The following is an 18,852-nucleotide window of genomic DNA, read 5'->3' as shown; positions in this document are numbered from 1 at the left end:
AGTGTGTACTTAGCAAACCGCGACCCACGTGCGAATCCACCCCGGCCACCCACCCCCGTCGAGGTGCACACCCTCCCTCGCGAAGTGCGCCCCGTTCGCCAAGTGTGAGCCCTGCCCGGGTGCGCGCACCTTGCTAGGGCGTCGGGTGTGCACCCGGCCCGGCCTACGTGCGTGCACCTGGAGGGGGCGTCGTGTGCGTGCAGTGTCCCGTCTGCAACGCGGTGCCCACACACCACCTCGGGCGCAACGACCTGCGCTCACATGTGGGCCGAGTGCACCTTGGTGCATGTTCGGGGCGCCTCGGGTGCACGCTCGATCTTGCCCCGGTGCACCAAGGCGCTCGGTTTGCCCCGGGTGCGCACTTGGTGCAAGGTGGGCACCCAAAATAGGGATCAAGCACCAAAACACAAGTTTCGGGATGCAAAATGGGACCCAAGGACCACAAATGCGTTCCAAGACCCATGATGGGTCCACGAGAACAAAAATGTGTTCCGAGACTTAATAAACAAATATTGGGTTTTAGGAGAAGAAACATGCTCTGATGCCCAAAACGAGAATCGACCCCGAAAAGGCCACAGGCCAAAAGTGGGATGCGAGACAAAAAAAAATGGGACCCGAGGACCAAAATTGGGTTCCCAGGTCGAAGACAGGGCAACCGGACAAGAAACGACCTCTAAGGCTCGAAATGAGTCCCGACGACTAAAACTTGACAAGAAGCACCCATCAGGCACCCAACTCGACACCCATGGGATGCCGACCCACCCGGGCTTCCACCTAGCACACCTTGGCACCCACCCACCCTCGCACCCAACCTCGCACCCAACTTAGCACCTTTGAACCCACATTGGCACTCACCCTGACCCTGGCACCTTGGAACCCACATTGGCACTCACCTTGACCCTGGCACCCACCTTTGCACTCACCTTGGGACCCACCCTGGCTCCCACCTCGGCACCCACCCAGACACCCACCTTGGTTCCTTGGCACCCACCTTGGATCCTTGGCACCCACCCCGACACCCACCTTGGCACGCAACTTGGCTACTTGCCACCCACCTTGGCTCCTTGACGCCCACCCCGACAACCACCCCGTGACCTACCCTGGCTAGGGTTGGTGCACACCCACCCTGGTGCCCACCTTGGCACCCACCCTATGACCCACCTTGGCACGCACCTTAGTACCCACCCCGTTACCCACCCTAGGACCCACCCCGTGACCCACCTTGGCCAGGGTGGGTGCCTTGGTGCGCACAACTTGCCTGGGCTGCACACCAGGGCGGGCTCAAGATGGCACCCGCGTTCCGTTTTTTTCACTATCTTTCAAAACGGAAATTTTAAAATCTCATTTTTTTCTTTTTTTTGCCTTTTCTGGAAATTAGTGAAGGCAGCGCATCAAAGGTGCGCAATGCTGGTGCGAACCTGGGAGCGCTCCGATGTGTGCTCCAAGGTGCGGCGTGCACGAAGTCCGAGCCCGGTTTGCCCCGGGTGCGCACCTCGCGTGCACCTTCGCCGGGGTGAGCACCTTGGCTGGGTTGCGCGCCCTGGTGCGTACCAAGGAGCGCTCTGAAGTGTGCTCCAAGGTGCGGCGTGCACGAAGTCGGAGCCCGGTTTGCCCCGGGTGTGCACCTCGGGTGCGCACCTCGCGTGCACCTTCGCTGCGGTGGGCACCTTGGCTGGGTTGCGCGCCTTGGTGGGCACCATGCAGTGCACGAAGTCGGAGCCCGGTTTGCCCCGGGCGCGCACCTCCGCCAGGGTGGGCACCTTGGTGCGCACAACTTGCCTGGGCTGCGCACCAGGAAGGGCTCAAGATGGCACCCGCGTTCCGTTTTTTTCACTATCTTTCAGAACGGAAATTTTAAAATATCGTTTTTTTTTGCCTTTTCTGGAAATTAGTGAAGGCAGCGCATCAAAGGTGCGCAACGCTGGTGCGAACCTGGGAGCGCTCCGATGTGTGCTCCAAGGTGCGGCGTGCACAAAGTCGGAGCCCGGTTTGCCCCGGGTGCGCCCTGGTGGGCACCATGGTGCGCACCAAGGAGCGCTCCGAAGTGTGCTCCAAGGTGCGGCCTGCACGAAGTCGGAGCCCGGTTTGCCCCGGGTGTGCACCTCGGGTGGGCACCTTGGTGCGCATGCCTTGCCTGGGCTGCGCACCAGGGCGGGCTCAAGATGGCACCCGCGTTCCTTTTTTTTCACTATCTTTCAAAACGGAAATTTTAAAATCTCATTTTTTTTTGCCTTTTTCTGGAAATTAGTGAAGGCAGCGCATCAAAGGTGCGCACCTCGCTGCCCACCACGGTGCGCAACGCCGGTGGGCACCCGGGAGTGCTTCGAAGTGTGCTCCAAGGTGTTGCGTGCACGTTGTCGGAGCCCGGTTTGCCCCGGGTGCGCACCTCGCGTGCACCTTCGTCGGGGTGGGCACCTTGGCTTGGTTTGCCCCGGCTGCGCTCCGAAGCGGGGTTATTGGAGCGCCGCCTCTTTTTTTGTCGGAGCGTTTGGTGGGGTTTCTCGCATTGGCTCTTCCGAGGCCCGGTTGCCACCCTGGCGCGCACGAAGTCGGAAGTAGGGTTAATTGCCCGGGTGCGCACCTTTGCCAGGGTGGCACCTTACCTGGGCTGCGCACCAGGGCGGGCTCAAGATGGCACGCGCGTTCCGTTTTTTTCACTATCTTTCAAAACGGAAATTTTAAAATCTCCTTTTTTTTTTGCCTTTTCTGGAAATTAGTGAAGGCAGCGCATCAAAGGTGCGCACCTCGCTGCCCACCTTGGTGTGCTCTGAGGTGCGCACCCGGGAGCGCTACGAAGTGTGCTCCAAGGTGCGGCGTGCACGTTGTCGGAGCCCGGTTTGCCCCGGGTGCGCACCTCGCCTGCACCTTGGCCGGGGTGGGCACCTTGGCTGGGTTTGCCCAGGGTGCGCTCCGAAGCGGGGTTACTGGAGCGCCCCCTCTTTTTTTGTCAGAGAGTTTGGTGGGGTTTCTCGCATTGGCTCTTCCCAGGCCCGGTTGTTGGGTGCGCTCCCACCCTGGCGCGCGCGAAGTTGGAAGTTGGGTTAATTGCCCGGGCGCGCACCTTCGCCAGGGTGGGCACCTTGGTGCGCAAACCTTGGCTGGGCTGCGCACCAGGGCGGGCTCAAGATGGCACCAGCATTCCCTTTTTCTCACTATCTTTCAAAACGGAAATTTTAAAATCTCGTTTTTTTTTTGCCTTTTATGGAAATTAGTGAAGGCATCGCATCAAAGGTGCGCACCTCGCTGCCCACCTTGGTGTGCTCCGAGGTGCCCACCACGGTGCGCAACGCCGGTGCGAACCCGGGAGCGCCCCGATGTGTGCTCCAAGGTGCGGCGTGCACGAAGTCGGACCCCGGTTTGCCCCGGGTGCGCACCTCGCGTGCACCTTGGTGCGCACACCTTGGCTGGGTTGCGCGGCCTGGTGGGCACCATGGTGCGCACCAAGGAGCGCTCCGAAGTGTGCTCCAAGGTGCGGCGTGCACGAAGTCGGAGCCCGGTTTGCCCCGGGTGCGCACCTTCGCCGCGGTGGGCACCATGGCGTGCACGAAGTCGGAGCCCGGTTTGCCCCGGGTGCGCACCTCGCGTGCACCTTCGCCGGGGTGGGCACCTCGGCTGGGTTGCGCGCCCTGGTGCGCACCAAGGAGCGCTCTGAAGTGTGCTCCAAGGTGCGGCGTGCACGAAGTCGGAGCCCGGTTTGCCCCGGGTGTGCACCTCGCGTGCACCTTCGCTGCGGTGGGCACCTTGGCTGGGTTGCGCGCCTTGGTGGGCACCATGCAGTGCACGAAGTCGGAGCCCGGTTTGCCCCGGGCGCGCACCTCCGCCAGGGTGGGCACCTTGGTGCGCACAACTTGCCTGGGCTGCGCACCAGGAAGGGCTCAAGATGGCACCCGCGTTCCGTTTTTTTCACTATCTTTCAGAACGGAAATTTTAAAATATCGTTTTTTTTTGCCTTTTCTGGAAATTAGTGAAGGCAGCGCATCAAAGGTGCGCAACGCTGGTGCGAACCTGGGAGCGCTCCGATGTGTGCTCCAAGGTGCGGCGTGCACGAAGTCGGACCCCGGTTTGCCCCGGGTGCGCACCTCGCGTGCACCTTGGTGCGCACACCTTGGCTGGGTTGCGCGCCCTGGTGGGCACCATGGTGCGCACCAAGGAGCGCTCCGAAGTGTGCTCCAAGGTGCGGCGTGCACGAAGTCGGAGCCCGGTTTGCCCCGGGTGCGCACCTCGCGTGCACCTTCGCCGCGGTGGGCACCATGGCGTGCACGAAGTCGGAGCCCGGTTTGCCCCGGGTGCGCACCTCGCGTGCACCTTCGCCGGGGTGGGCACCTTGGTGTGCAGACCTTGGCTGGGTTGCGCGCCCTGGTGGGCACCATGGTGCGCACCAAGGAGCGCTCCGAAGTGTGCTCCAAGGTGCGGCCTGCACGAAGTCGGAGCCCGGTTTGCCCCGGGTGTGCACCTCGGGTGGGCACCTTGGTGCGCATGCCTTGCCTGGGCTGCGCACCAGGGCGGGCTCAAGATGGCACCCGCGTTCCTTTTTTTTCACTATCTTTCAAAACGGAAATTTTAAAATCTCATTTTTTTTTGCCTTTTTCTGGAAATTAGTGAAGGCAGCGCATCAAAGGTGCGCACCTCGCTGCCCACCACGGTGCGCAACGCCGGTGGGCACCCGGGAGTGCTTCGAAGTGTGCTCCAAGGTGCTGCGTGCACGTTGTCGGAGCCCGGTTTGCCCCGGGTGCGCACCTCGCGTGCACCTTCGTCGGGGTGGGCACCTTGGCTGGGTTTGCCCCGGCTGCGCTCCGAAGCGGGGTTATTGGAGCGCCGCCTCTTTTTTTGTCGGAGCGTTTGGTGGGGTTTCTCGCATTGGCTCTTCCGAGGCCCGGTTGCCACCCTGGCGCGCACGAAGTCGGAAGTAGGGTTAATTGCCCGGGTGCGCACCTTTGCCAGGGTGGGCACCTTACCTGGGCTGCGCACCAGGGCGGGCTCAAGATGGCACGCGCGTTCCGTTTTTTTCACTATCTTTCAAAACGGAAATTTTAAAATCTCCTTTTTTTTTTGCCTTTTCTGGAAATTAGTGAAGGCAGCGCATCAAAGGTGCGCACCTCGCTGCCCACCTTGGTGTGCTCTGAGGTGCGCACCCGGGAGCGCTACGAAGTGTGCTCCAAGGTGCGGCGTGCACGTTGTCGGAGCCCGGTTTGCCCCGGGTGCGCACCTCGCCTGCACCTTGGCCGGGGTGGGCACCTTGGCTGGGTTTGCCCAGGGTGCGCTCCGAAGCGGGGTTACTGGAGCGCCCCCTCTTTTTTTGTCAGAGCGTTTGGTGGGGTTTCTCGCATTGGCTCTTCCCAGGCCCGGTTGTTGGGTGCGCTCCCACCCTGGCGCGCGCGAAGTTGGAAGTTGGGTTAATTGCCCGGGCGCGCACCTTCGCCAGGGTGGGCACCTTGGTGCGCACACCTTGGCTGGGCTGCGCACCAGGGCGGGCTCAAGATGGCACCAGCATTCCCTTTTTCTCACTATCTTTCAAAACGGAAATTTTAAAATCTCGTTTTTTTTTTGCCTTTTATGGAAATTAGTGAAGGCATCGCATCAAAGGTGCGCACCTCGCTGCCCACCTTGGTGTGCTCCGAGGTGCCCACCACGGTGCGCAACGCCGGTGCGAACCCGGGAGCGCCCCGATGTGTGCTCCAAGGTGCGGCGTGCACGAAGTCGGACCCCGGTTTGCCCCGGGTGCGCACCTCGCGTGCACCTTGGTGCGCACACCTTGGCTGGGTTGCGCGGCCTGGTGGGCACCATGGTGCGCACCAAGGAGCGCTCCGAAGTGTGCTCCAAGGTGCGGCGTGCACGAAGTCGGAGCCCGGTTTGCCCCGGGTACGCACCTCGCGTGCACCTTCGCCGGGGTGGGCACCTCGGCTGGGTTGCGCGCCCTGGTGCGCACCAAGGAGCGCTCCGAAGTGTGCTCCAAGGTGCGGCGTGCACGAAGTCGGAGCCCGGTTTGCCCCGGGTGCGCACCTTCGCCGCGGTGCGCACCATGGCGTGCACGAAGTCGGAGCCCGGTTTGCCCCGGGTGCGCACCTCGCGTGCACCTTCGGCGGGGTTGCGCGCCCTGGTGGGCACCATGGTGCGCACCAAGGAGCGCTCCGAAGTGTGCTCCAAGGTGCGGCGTGCACGAAGTCGGAGCCCGGTTTGCCCCGGGTGCGCACCTCGCGTGCACCTTCGGCGGGGTTGCGCGCCCTGGTGGGCACCATGGTGCGCACCAAGGAGCGCTCCGAAGTGTGCTCCAAGGTGCGGCGTGCACGAAGTCGGAGCCCGGTTTGCCCCGGGTGCGCACCTCGCGTGCACCTTCGCCGCGGTGGGCACCATGGCGTGCACGAAGTCGGAGCCCGGTTTGCCCCGGGTGCGCACCTCGCGTGCACCTTCGCCGGGGTGGGCACCTCGGCTGGGTTGCGCGCCCTGGTGCGCACCAAGGAGCGCTCCGAAGTGTGCTCCAAGGTGCGGCGTGCACGAAGTCGGAGCCCGGTTTGCCCCGGGTGCGCACCTCGCGTGCACCTTCGCCAGGGTGGGCACCTCGGTGCGCACACCTTCTCAATGTTTTCTTGCCTTTTCTGGAAATTGGTGAAGGCAGCGCATCAAAGGTGCGCACCTCGGTGTGCTCCGAGGTGCGAACCCGAGAGCGCTCCGAGGTGCCCACGAAGTCGAAAGTCGGGTTAATTGCATTGTTTTCCCCGGGTGCGCTCCGAGGTGCGCAACATCGGCGCGCACCAAGGAGGGCTCCGAAGTGTGCTCCAAGGTGCGCACGATGGCGTGCACCTCTGGTGCGCACGATTCGGAGCTCGGTTTGACCGGGGTGCGCACACCTTGGCTGGGTTGCGCACCTTTTGTGCGCTCCAAGGTGCGCACGAAGTCGGAGCTCGGTTTGCCCCGGGTGCGCACCTTCGCCAGGGTGCGCACCTTGATGCGCACGCCTTGGCTGGGCTGCGCACCTTGGTGGGCGCCATGGTGCGCACCTTTCGTGCGCTCCAAGGTGCGCACGAAGTCGGAGCTCGGTTTGCCCCGGGTGCGCACCTTGGTGGGCGCCATGGTGCACTCCGAGGTGCCCAAGATTGGTGCGCACCAAGGAGCGCTCCGAAGTGCGCTCCAAGGTGCGCGCGAAGTCGAAAGTTGGGTTAATTGTCCGGTTTGCCTCGGGTGCGCACCTTGCGTGCACCTTCGCCAGGGTGGGCGCCTTGGTGCGCACACCTTGGCTGGGCTGCGCACACCTTGGCACCCGCGTTTCCTTCATTTTAAATTTTTTTTTTTTACAATCTCTCAAGTGGGAAATTCTATAATCTCAACTTTTTTTGCCTTTTCAGGAAACTTTTGAATGGAGCGCATCATTGGTGCGCTCCGAAGTGTGCTCCAAAGCTCTCTCCAGCTGCGTGCACCTGCCCTGGCCGCGCACCCGGCCCCGCCCAGCTTCGCTCACCTGTCCCGGGCGTCTGGTGCGGAACCTTAGAGTAAGAAACATCACCGTGCACCTTGGCCAACGTGCGCGACTCGACCGAGCGCGCACTGGCCGAGGTGCACACCGATTTCACCTGGGTGCGCGCGCAGCACCTCGGGCGCACCGGGGTGCGCGCACAACGCCCGGGTTGCACCGTGGCCTGTGTGCTCGGGGTGCCTCGGGTGCGCGCTCGGTGTCGCCCCCGCGCGCGCGGTAGTGCGGGCAGCGCACCCCGGCCCGGCCCGGCCCCGACGAGAACGCAAACGGGCAAAAGGTTTATTCAAATAGCATTGCGACGCCCGGCGAAAAACTAAAAAAGGGTGCAACACCGGGACTTCCCGGGAGGTCACCCATCCCAGTACTACTCCGGCCCAAGCGCGCTTAACTGCGGAGTTCTGATGGGATCCGGTGCACTAATGCTGGTATGATCGCACCCGTTATGAGCTTGTCGCAGTGTGTACTTAGCAAACCGCGACCCACGTGCGAATCCACCCCGGCCACCCACCCCCGTCGAGGTGCACACCCTCCCTCGCGAAGTGCGCCCCGTTCGCCAAGTGTGAGCCCTGCCCGGGTGCGCGCACCTTGCTAGGGCGTCGGGTGTGCACCCGGCCCGGCCTACGTGCGTGCACCTGGAGGGGGCGTCGTGTGCGTGCAGTGTCCCGTCTGCAACGCGGTGCCCACACACCACCTCGGGCGCAACGACCTGCGCTCACATGTGGGCCGAGTGCACCTTGGTGCATGTTCGGGGCGCCTCGGGTGCACGCTCGATCTTGCCCCGGTGCACCAAGGCGCTCGGTTTGCCCCGGGTGCGCACTTGGTGCAAGGTGGGCACCCAAAATAGGGATCAAGCACCAAAACACAAGTTTCGGGATGCAAAATGGGACCCAAGGACCACAAATGCGTTCCAAGACCCATGATGGGTCCACGAGAACAAAAATGTGTTCCGAGACTTAATAAACAAATATTGGGTTTTAGGAGAAGAAACATGCTCTGATGCCCAAAACGAGAATCGACCCCGAAAAGGCCACAGGCCAAAAGTGGGATGCGAGACAAAAAAAAATGGGACCCGAGGACCAAAATTGGGTTCCCAGGTCGAAGACAGGGCAACCGGACAAGAAACGACCTCTAAGGCTCGAAATGAGTCCCGACGACTAAAACTTGACAAGAAGCACCCATCAGGCACCCAACTCGACACCCATGGGATGCCGACCCACCCGGGCTTCCACCTAGCACACCTTGGCACCCACCCACCCTCGCACCCAACCTCGCACCCAACTTAGCACCTTTGAACCCACATTGGCACTCACCCTGACCCTGGCACCTTGGAACCCACATTGGCACTCACCTTGACCCTGGCACCCACCTTTGCACTCACCTTGGGACCCACCCTGGCTCCCACCTCGGCACCCACCCAGACACCCACCTTGGTTCCTTGGCACCCACCTTGGATCCTTGGCACCCACCCCGACACCCACCTTGGCACGCAACTTGGCTACTTGCCACCCACCTTGGCTCCTTGACGCCCACCCCGACAACCACCCCGTGACCTACCCTGGCTAGGGTTGGTGCACACCCACCCTGGTGCCCACCTTGGCACCCACCCTATGACCCACCTTGGCACGCACCTTAGTACCCACCCCGTTACCCACCCTAGGACCCACCCCGTGACCCACCTTGGCCAGGGTGGGTGCACCCACCCTGGTGCCCACCTTGGCACCCACCCATCCTAGCACCCAGCCTGTGACCGGGCTTGGAACCCAACCTTGCACCCGCACCCGTCTTGGCCAGTGTGGGTGCGCACCCATCCTGGCACCCACGTTGTGACACACCCTTTAACCCACGCACCCTAGCACCCACGTTGGCACCCACCTTGGAACCCAACCTAGCAACTTGGCACCCACCCCGTGACCCACCTTGGCATCCACCATAGCAGTCGCCGACTTGGCACCCACCTCGGCACCCACCTTGACACTTGTGGACCCACCTTGCCACTCACCCTAGCATCGACCCATCCTAGCACCCACCCTGGCACCTTTGCACCCTAGCACTCACCCATCCTAGCACCTAACCTGTGACCCACCTTGACACTCACCCTCGCACCCACCTTGGAACCCAACCTAGCACCCACCCACCCTGACACCAACCCTAGCACCTACCCACCCTTGCACCCACCCTGTGACCCATCTTGGCACCCACCCATCCTACCACTCAACCTATCACCCACCTTCTCACCCACCTTGGCATCCACCTTAGCACCCACCCACACTGGCACCTTGGCACCCACCTCGGGCAAGGTGGGTGCACACCCACCCTGGCACCCAATTTAGAACCCACCGAGCATGTTACCCACCTTGGCACCCACATTGCAGCCCACCCTAGTACCCACCCTATGACCCACATTGGCATCCACACCCTAGCACCCAGGCACCTCGACACCCGCCTTGACACCCACCCTAGCACTGAACCTGTGACCCACCTTGGAACTCACCCTAGAACCCACCCACCCTGTGAACCACCTTGGCATCCACCTTAGCACCCACCCACCTTGGCACCCACTCTAGCACTCACCCATCCTAACACCCAACTTGTTACCCACCTTGGCACCCGCCCTCGCGTCCACCTTGAAACCCACCCTAGCACCCACCCACGCAGGAGCCCACCTTGGCACCCAACCTAACACCCACGCATCCTGGCACCCAACTTGTGACCCACCTTGGAACCCACCCTAGTACCCACCTTTGAACCCACTATATCACCAACCCACCTTGGCACCCACCCTATGACCCTCTTTGGAATCCACCCTAGCACGCACCCACCCTGGCACCCACCATGGAGCGCACCCTAGCACCCACCCACCTCGGCACGCACCTCAACACCCACCTTGGTGTGCGCACTGCGCCAACCTCTCAAAGACCCTATGTGGTGCGCTCCAAAGTGTACACCTTTGGTGCGCTCCAAGGTGCGCACCTTTGGTGCACACCGAGGTGCACACCAAAGTGTGCACCGAGGTGAGCACCAAAGTGCACTCCAGGGTGCACACCAAGGCGTGCACCTTTGGTGCGGTCAATGCAAACGAATTCGGAAGTTGGGGTCGATGTCCTAATCGCTGCTGCAGACTACACGTATGAGAATCGGACAAATAGCTTTATATAGGGGAGGTGTTGCGTTTGATGGGTCGACTCCCCTGGTTGTGTGCACTGCACCAACTTCAAAGACCCTGTCTTGTTTAAGAAGTCAAAAGTTGGGGTGGATGTCCTAATCATTGCTGCAGTCTACGCATGTATGAGAATCAGACAAATAGCTTATATAGGGGAGGTGTTGCATTCGGTGGGTTGACTCCCCTGGTTGTGCGCACTGCGCCAACCTCAAAGACCCCGCATAGCAGAAGAAGTCGGAAGTCGGATTTTGGTGAGCACCAAGGCGTGCACCTTTGGTGCGGTCAACGCAGACGAATTCAGAAGTTGGGGTGGATGTCCTAATCGTTGTTGCAGGCTACACATGTATGAGAATCAGACAAATAGCTTATATAGGGGAGGTGTTGGGTTTGATGGGTCAACTCCCTTGGTTGTGCGCATTACGCCAACCTCAAAGACCTTGTTTTCGTTAAGAAGTCAAAAGTTGGGGTCAATGTCCTAATGGCTCCTGCAGGCTACACATGTATGAGAATCGGACAAATAGCTTATATAGGGGAGGTGTTGGGTTTGATGGGTCGACTCCCCTGGTTGTGCGCATTACGTCAACCTCAAAGACCTTGTTTTCGTTAAGAAGTCAAAAGTTGGGGTCGATGTCCTAATTGCTCCTGTAGACTACACATGTATGAGAATCAGACAAATAGCTTATATAGGGGAGGTGTTGGGTTTGATGGGTTGACTCCCCTAGTTGTTCGCATTACACCAACCTCAAAGACCTTGTTTTCGTTTAGAAGCCGAAAGTTGGGGTCGATGTCCTAATTGCTCCTGCAGGCTACGCATGTATGAGAATCAGACAAATAGCTTATATAGGGGAGGTGTTGGGTTTGATGGGTCGACTCCCCTGGTTGTGCGCATTGCGCCAACCTCAAAGACCCTGCATTGCGGATGAAGTCGAAAGTCAGAGTTTGGTGTGCTACAAGGTGTGGTCGAAGGTGCTCACCTAGGTGTGCACCTTTGGAGCACAGGAAAAGTGCCCTCCAAAAGTGCGCACCTTTGGAGTGCACAAAAGTGCCCTCCAAAAGTGCGCACCTTTGGAGCGCAGAAAAGTGCCCTCCAAAAAGTGCCCTCCAAAAGTGCGCACCTTTGGAGCGCAGAAAAGTGCCCTCCAAAAAGTGCCCTCCAAAAGTGCGCACCTTTGGAGCGCAGAAAAGTGCCCTCCAAAAAGTGCCCTCCAAAAGTGCGCACCTTTGGAGCGCAGAAAAGTGCCCTCCAAAAAGTGCCCTCCAAAAGTGCGCACCTTTGGAGCGCAGAAAAGTGCCCTCCAAAAAGTGCCCTCCAAAAGTGCGCACCTTTGGAGCGCAGAAAAGTGCCCTCCAAAAAGTGCCCTCCAAAAGTGCGCACCTTTGGAGCGCAGAAAAGTGCCCTCCAAAAAGTGCCCTCCAAAAGTGCGCACCTTTGGAGCGCAGAAAAGTGCCCTCCAAAAAGTGCCCTCCAAAAGTGCGCACCTTTGGAGCGCAGAAAAGTGCCCTCCAAAAAGTGCCCTCCAAAAGTGCGCACCTTTGGAGCGCAGAAAAGTGCCCTCCAAAAGTGCGCACCTTTGGAGCGCACAAAAGTGCCCTCCAAAAGTGCGCACTTTTGGTGCACACCAAGGCGCTGGTTCGGTCGTTGCAGGCGAGTTCGGAAGTTGGGGTCGATGTCCTGAGCGGAGGTGCAAACTACACAGGTGTCGGAATCGGACAAATAGCTTATATAGGGGAGGTGTATGCTTCGATGGGTCGACTCCCCAGGTTGAGCGCACCGCGCCAACCTCAAAGACCCTACGGTATGGATGAAGTCGGAAGTTGGGTCCGATGACCGATTCGATTAGTAGGTATGCTCATGAGGTCGGAATTTGGGTCCGATGACCTGCCATGTGCAGGAAGGCGAATGTTGACACTGTGCGTTGCAAGGTGCACACCAAGGCGCTGGTGCGGTCTTTTTAGTCGAGTTCGGAAGTTGGGGTCGATGTCCTGATCGGAGGTGCAAGCTACACAGGTGTGGGAATCGGACAAATAGCTTATATAGGGGAGGTGTATGCTTCGTTGGGTCGACTCCCCGGGTTGAGCGCACCGCGCCAACCTCAAAGACCCTACGGTATGGATGAAGTCGGAAGTTGGGTCCGATGACCGATTCGATATGTAGGCATACTCGCGAGGTCGGAATTTGGGTCCGATGACCTGCCACGTGCAGGAAGGCGAATGTTGGCACTGTGCGTTGCAAGGTGCGCACCAAGGCGCTGGTTCGGTCGTTGGAGGCGAGTTCGGAAGTTGGGGTCGATGTCTTGATCGGAGGTGCAAACTACACAGGTGTGGGAATCGGACAAATAGCTTATATAGGGGAGGTGTATGCTTCGTTGGGTCGACTCCCCGGGTTGAGCGCACCGCGCCAACCTCAAAGACCCTACGGTATGGATGAAGTCGGAAGTTGGGTCCGATGACCGATTCGATATGTAGGCATACTCGCGAGGTCGGAATTTGGGTCCGATGACCTGCCATGTGCAGGAAGGCGAATGTTGGGACTGTGCGTCGCAAGGTGCGCACCAAGGCGCTGGTGCCGTCGTTGCAGTCGAGTTCGGAAGTTGGGGTCGATGTCCTGGTCAGAGGTGCAAACTACACAGGTGTGGGAATCGGACAAATAGCTTATATAGGGGAGGTGTATGCTTCGATGGGTCGACTCCCTGGGTTGAGCGCACCGCGCCAACCTCAAAGACCCTACAGTATGGATGAAGTCGGAAGTTGGGTCCGATGACCGATTCGATACGTAGGCATATTGGCGAGGTCTGAATTTGTGTCCGATGACCTGCCATGCGCAGGAAGGCGGAATTTGGGTCCGATGACCGAGTTGATGGCGTGCCATGCGCAGAAAGGCGGAATTTGGGTCCGATGACCGAGTTGATGTTGATGGCCCGCCATGCACAGGAAGGCGGAATTTGGGTCCGATGACCGATTTGAAGGCGTGCCATACGCAAAAAGGCGGAGTTTGGGTCCGATGACCGAGTTGATATTGATGGCCCGCCATGCGCAGGAAGGCGGAATTTGGGTCCGATGACCTGACATACGCATGGAGTCCGACTCGGGGGCCGATGTTCGATTCGATGACTTGCATTGTGGGTAAAGTCGGAAGTTGTGGTCTTTGACCCGATTCGATGACCAGACTTCGGCTGCTTGAGAATCGGACAAATAACTTATATAGGGGAGGTAGTGTTCTCGAGCATCCTCCCCCCGTGCCCGTTTATGTCGATTGATGCTGGTGCTCGACTGGTTGGAGCGCTCGGATGCAAAAATCTTGCACCAGGATTTATCGATTGTGATGGACACGGCAAGTCTCCTGATTGCTATGCAGGAGCTCATCGTGAATCTCTATGCGGCCTTGGTATGGACTCGACCTGCGGAATGGTTCGGCAATGGTAGTCGCTCCAACACGTCCTTGCAATGGCCACAGAGGTGATTCGACTAGAGCTCCAGTCTAGCTTTTGGGTTGCTTGGCGGACTGGTATAGCCGCGATCGAGTTCCGGCCATGAACGTTTTAGATAGCTCTTGGGCTTTCTGGGACGGAAGTCGGAAGTTTGGGCTGTTGTCCGATTTGATGACCATTCTTCGGATGTGTGAGAATCGGACAAATAACTTATATAGGGGACTGTGTTGTCTCACGCAGCCCCCTCCGTGCCCCTCTATCTCGACCGATGTTGGTGCTTGAAAGGGTTGGGATCGCTCGGATTTATAAACGTGCACCACCATTTGTCGAGTGTGAGGGACGCGGCAGGTCTCCTAAATGCTATGCGGGCGCTCTCTGAGAATCTCTATCCGGCCTCGACACAGACTAGTCTTGCTGAATGGTTTGGCACTGGTAGTCGATCCAACACGTCGTTGTTGTGGCCGCCTAGGCGATTCGATTCGAGCCCCCGTCTAGCTTTTGGGTTGCTTGGCGGATTTTGCCCTATCCGCAAGTGAGCTCGGTCCCTAAACGTTCGAGAAACCCGATTGCTATGCGCCGACTCTCTTTCTTGCGAGCCTCCATCTAGCTTTTGGGTCTCTACGGAACGGAAGTCGGAATCTGGGACCGTTGTTTGATTCGACGAGGCAGACTACGGTTGTGCGAGAATCGGACAAATAACTTATATAGGGGAGGTGTTGACTGGAGCATTCTCCCCCGTGCCCCTCTAACTCGACCAATGCTGGCGCTCGAACGGTGGTAGCGCTCGGATTTTCATTGAGCGCCAGCATTGGTCGATTTAGAGGGGCATGCGAGATTCCCGAATGCTATGCGAGGGCTCTAACGGAAATGTCTATTGGTTTCGGTATGGATGCAATTGCGAGTGGTTCGGCAAAGGTAGTCGTTCCGATGCGTCCATGTCGTGGCCAAATCGATAATTCGATTTGAGCCCTCGTATAGCATTTGGGTCTCTCGATGTGATTCCGCATTCCAGTCCCTTTGGGCACTGCTTGAGCCGCATCCCAGGGGGTTCCCTTCCCAATAATCTGCCTCGCAACCCGATTGCTATGCGGTGAGGCTCCTCGGCCGCCTCGGAACTATCTGTGTATCAGACGCATCGCGGGATAAGGGGTTGGCAACGGTAGTCGCCCCAAGCGCGTCCGATGCTTGGACCATTCCGAGGCGGCCCTGAAGCCTCTTCCGTCTAGCCGTTGGGTCCTTCTCGCCGCATCCCTCGCCTCGCACCCCGATTGCTATGCGGTGAGGCTCCTCGGCCGCCTCGGAACTATCTGTGTATCGGACGCGTCGCGGGATAAGGGGTTGTCACTGGTAGTCGCCCCAAGCGCGTCCGATGCTTGGACCATTCCGAGGCGGCCCTGAAGCCTCTTCCGTCTAGCCGTTGGGTCCTTCTCGCCGCATCCCTCGCCTCGCACCCCGATTGCTATGCGGTGAGGCTCCTCGGCCGCCTCGGAACTATCTGTGTATCGGACGCGTCGCGGGATAAGGGGTTGTCATTGGTAGTCGCCCCAAGCGCGTCCGATGCTTGGACCATTCCGAGGCGGCCCTGAAGCCTCTTCCGTCTAGCCGTTGGGTCCTTCTCGCCGCATCCCTCGCCTCGCACCCCGATTGCTATGCGGTGAGGCTCCTCGGCCGCCTCGGAACTATCTGTGTATCGGACGCGTCGCGGGATAAGGGGTTGTCACTGGTAGTCGCCCCAAGCGCGTCCGATGCTTGGACCATTCCGAGGCGGCCCTGAAGCCTCTTCCGTCTAGCCGTTGGGTCCTTCTCGCCGCATCCCTCGCCTCGCACCCCGATTGCTATGCGGTGAGGCTCCTCGGCCGCCTCGGAACTATCTGTGTATCGGACGCGTCGCGGGATAAGGGGTTGTCACTGGTAGTCGCCCCAAGCGCGTTCGATGCTTGGACCATTCCGAGGCGGCCCTGAAGCCTCTTCCGTCTAGCCGTTGGGTCCTTCTCGCCGCATCCCTCGCCTCGCACCCCGATTGCTATGCGGTGAGGCTCCTCGGCCGCCTTGGAACTATCTGTGTATCGGACGCGTCGCGGGATAAGGGGTTGTCACTGGTAGTCGCCCCAAGCGCGTCCGATGCTTGGACCATTCCGAGGCGGACCCGAAGCCTCTTCCGTCTAGCCGTTGGGTCCTTCTCGCCGCATCCTTCGCCTCGCACCCCGATTGCTATGCGGTGAGGCTCCTCGGCCGCCTCGGAACTATCTGTGTATCGGACGCGTCGCGGGATAAGGGGTTGTCACTGGTAGTCGCCCCAAGCGCGTCCGATGCTTGGACCATTCCGAGGCGGACCCGAAGCCTCTTCCGTCTAGCCGTTGGGTCCTTCTCGCCGCATCCCTCGCCTCGCACCCCGATTGCTATGCGGTGAGGCTCCTCGGCCGCCTTGGAACTATCTGTGTATCGGACGCGTCGCGGGATAAGGGGTTGTCACTGGTAGTCGCCCCAAGCGCGTCCGATGCTTGGACCATTCCGAGGCGGACCCGAAGCCTCTTCCGTCTAGCCGTTGGGTCCTTCTCGCCGCATCCCTCGCCTCGCACCCCGATTGCTATGCGGTGAGGCTCCTCGGCCGCCTTGGAACTATCTGTGTATCGGACGCGTCGCGGGATAAGGGGTTGTCACTGGTAGTCGCCCCAAGCGCGTCCGATGCTTGGACCATTCCGAGGCGGACCCGAAGCCTCTTCCGTCTAGCCGTTGGGTCCTTCTCGCCGCATCCCTCGCCTCGCACCCCGATTGCTATGCGGTGAGGCTCCTCGGCCGCCTTGGAACTATCTGTGTATCGGACGCGTCGCGGGATAAGGGGTTGTCACTGGTAGTCGCCCCAAGCGCGTCCGATGCTTGGACCATTCCGAGGCGGCCCCGAAGCCTCTTCCGTGTAGCCGTTGGGTCGTTCTCGCCGCATCCCTCGCCTCGCACCCCGATTGCTATGCGGTGAGGCTCCTCGGCCGCCTTGGAACTATCTGTGTATCGGACGCGTCGTGGGATAAGGGGTTGTCACTGGTAGTCGCCCCAAGCGCGTCCGATGCTTGGACCATTCCGAGGCGGCCCCGAAGCCTCTTCCGTGTAGCCGTTGGGTCCTTCTCGCCGCATCCCTCGCCTCGCACCCCGATTGCTATGCGGTGAGGCTCCTCGGCCGCCTTGGAACTATCTGTGTATCGGACGCGTCGCGGGATAAGGGGTTGTCACTGGTAGTCGCCCCAAGCGCGTCCGATGCTTGGACCATTCCGAGGCGGACCTGAAGCCTCTTCCCTCTAGCCGTTGGGGCTTTCTCGCCGCATCCCTCGCCTCGCACCCTGATTGCTATGCTGTGAGGCTCCTCGGCCGCCTTGGAACTATCTGTGTATCGGACGCATCGCGGGATAAGGGGTTGGCAGTGGTAGTCGCCCCAAGCGCATCCGATGCTTGGACCATTCCGAGGCGGCCCTGCAGCCTCTTCCGTCTAGCCGTTGGGGCCATCTCGCCGCATCCCCCACCTCGCACCACGATTGCTATGCGGTGAGGCTCCTTGGCCGCCTCGGAACTATCTGTGTATCGGACGCATCGCGGGATAAGGGGTTGTCACTGGTAGTCGCCCCAAGCGCGTCCGATGCTTGGACTATTCCGAGGCGGCCCTGCAGCCTCTTCCGTCTAGCCGTTGGGGCCATCTCGCTGCATCCCCCACCTCCTCGGCCGCCTCGGAACTATCTGTGTATCGGACGCATCGCGGGATAAGGGGTTGGCAGTGGTAGTCGCCCCAAGCGCGTCCGATGCTTGGACTATTCCGAGGCAGCCCTGCAGCCTCTTCCGTCTAGCCTTTGGGGCCATCTCGCCGCATCCCTCGCCTCGCACCCCGATTGCTATGCGGTGAGGCTCCTCGGCCGCCTGGGAACTATCTTCGTATCGGACGCATCGCGGGATAAGGGGTTGTCACTGGTAGTCGCCCCAAGCGCGTCCGATGCTTGGACTATTCCGAGGCGGCCCTGTGGCCTCTTCCGTCTAGCCGTTGGGGCCATCTCGCCGCATCCCCCACCTCGCACCCCGATTGCTATGCGGTGAGGCTCTTCGGCCGCCTTGGAACTATCTTCGTATCGGACGCATCGCGGGATAAGGGGTTGTCACTGGTAGTGGCCCCAAGCGCGTCCGATGCTTGGACTATTCCGAGGCGGCCCTGCAGCCTCTTCCGTCTAGCCGTTGGGGCCATCTCGCCGCATCCCCCACCTCGCACCCCGATTGCTATGCGGTGAGGCTCCTCGGCCGCCTTGGAACTATCTTCGTATCGGACGCATCGCGGGATAAGGGGTTGTCACTGGTAGTCGCCCCAAGCGCGTCCGATGCTTGGACTATTCCGACGCGGCCCTGTGGCCTCTTCCGTCTAGCCGTTGGGGCCATCTCGCCGCATCCCCCACCTCGCACCCCGATTGCTATGCGGTGAGGCTCCTCGGCCGCCTTGGAACCATCTTCGTATCGGACGCATCGCGGGATAGGGGGCTGTCACTGGTAGTCGCCCCAAGCGTGTCCGATGCTTGGACCATTCCTAGGCGGCCCTGAAGCCTCTTCCGTCTAGCCGTTGGGGCCTTCCCGCCCCATCCCTCGCCTCGCACCCCCGATTGCTATGCGGTGAGGCTCCTCGGCCGCCTTGGAACCATCTGTGTATCGGACGCATCGCGGGATAAGGGGTTGGCACTGGCAGTCGCCCCAAGCGCGTCCGATGCTTGGACCATTCCGAGGTGGCCCTGAAGCCTCTTCCGTCTAGCCGTTGGGGCCTTCCCGCCCCATCC

At 60.3% G+C, this 18,852-nt stretch overlaps 1 non-coding gene across 1 annotated transcript; it reads right to left on the bottom strand.

Moving 5' to 3' along the window:
* Nucleotides 1–7,788: 7,788 nt before the first annotated feature.
* Nucleotides 7,789–7,907, bottom strand: LOC131866611 (5S ribosomal RNA). The gene has a single exon (XR_009365212.1). It is a non-coding gene; the product is annotated as a 5S ribosomal RNA (ribosomal RNA).
* Between the last annotated feature and the right edge of the window lie 10,945 nt (nucleotides 7,908–18,852).

This window comes from Cryptomeria japonica, unplaced genomic scaffold, assembly GCF_030272615.1.
Source record: "Cryptomeria japonica unplaced genomic scaffold, Sugi_1.0 HiC_scaffold_151, whole genome shotgun sequence".
NCBI lineage: Eukaryota > Viridiplantae > Streptophyta > Pinopsida > Cupressales > Cupressaceae > Cryptomeria > Cryptomeria japonica.
This window is presented reverse-complemented; position numbering and strand designations above follow the sequence as displayed.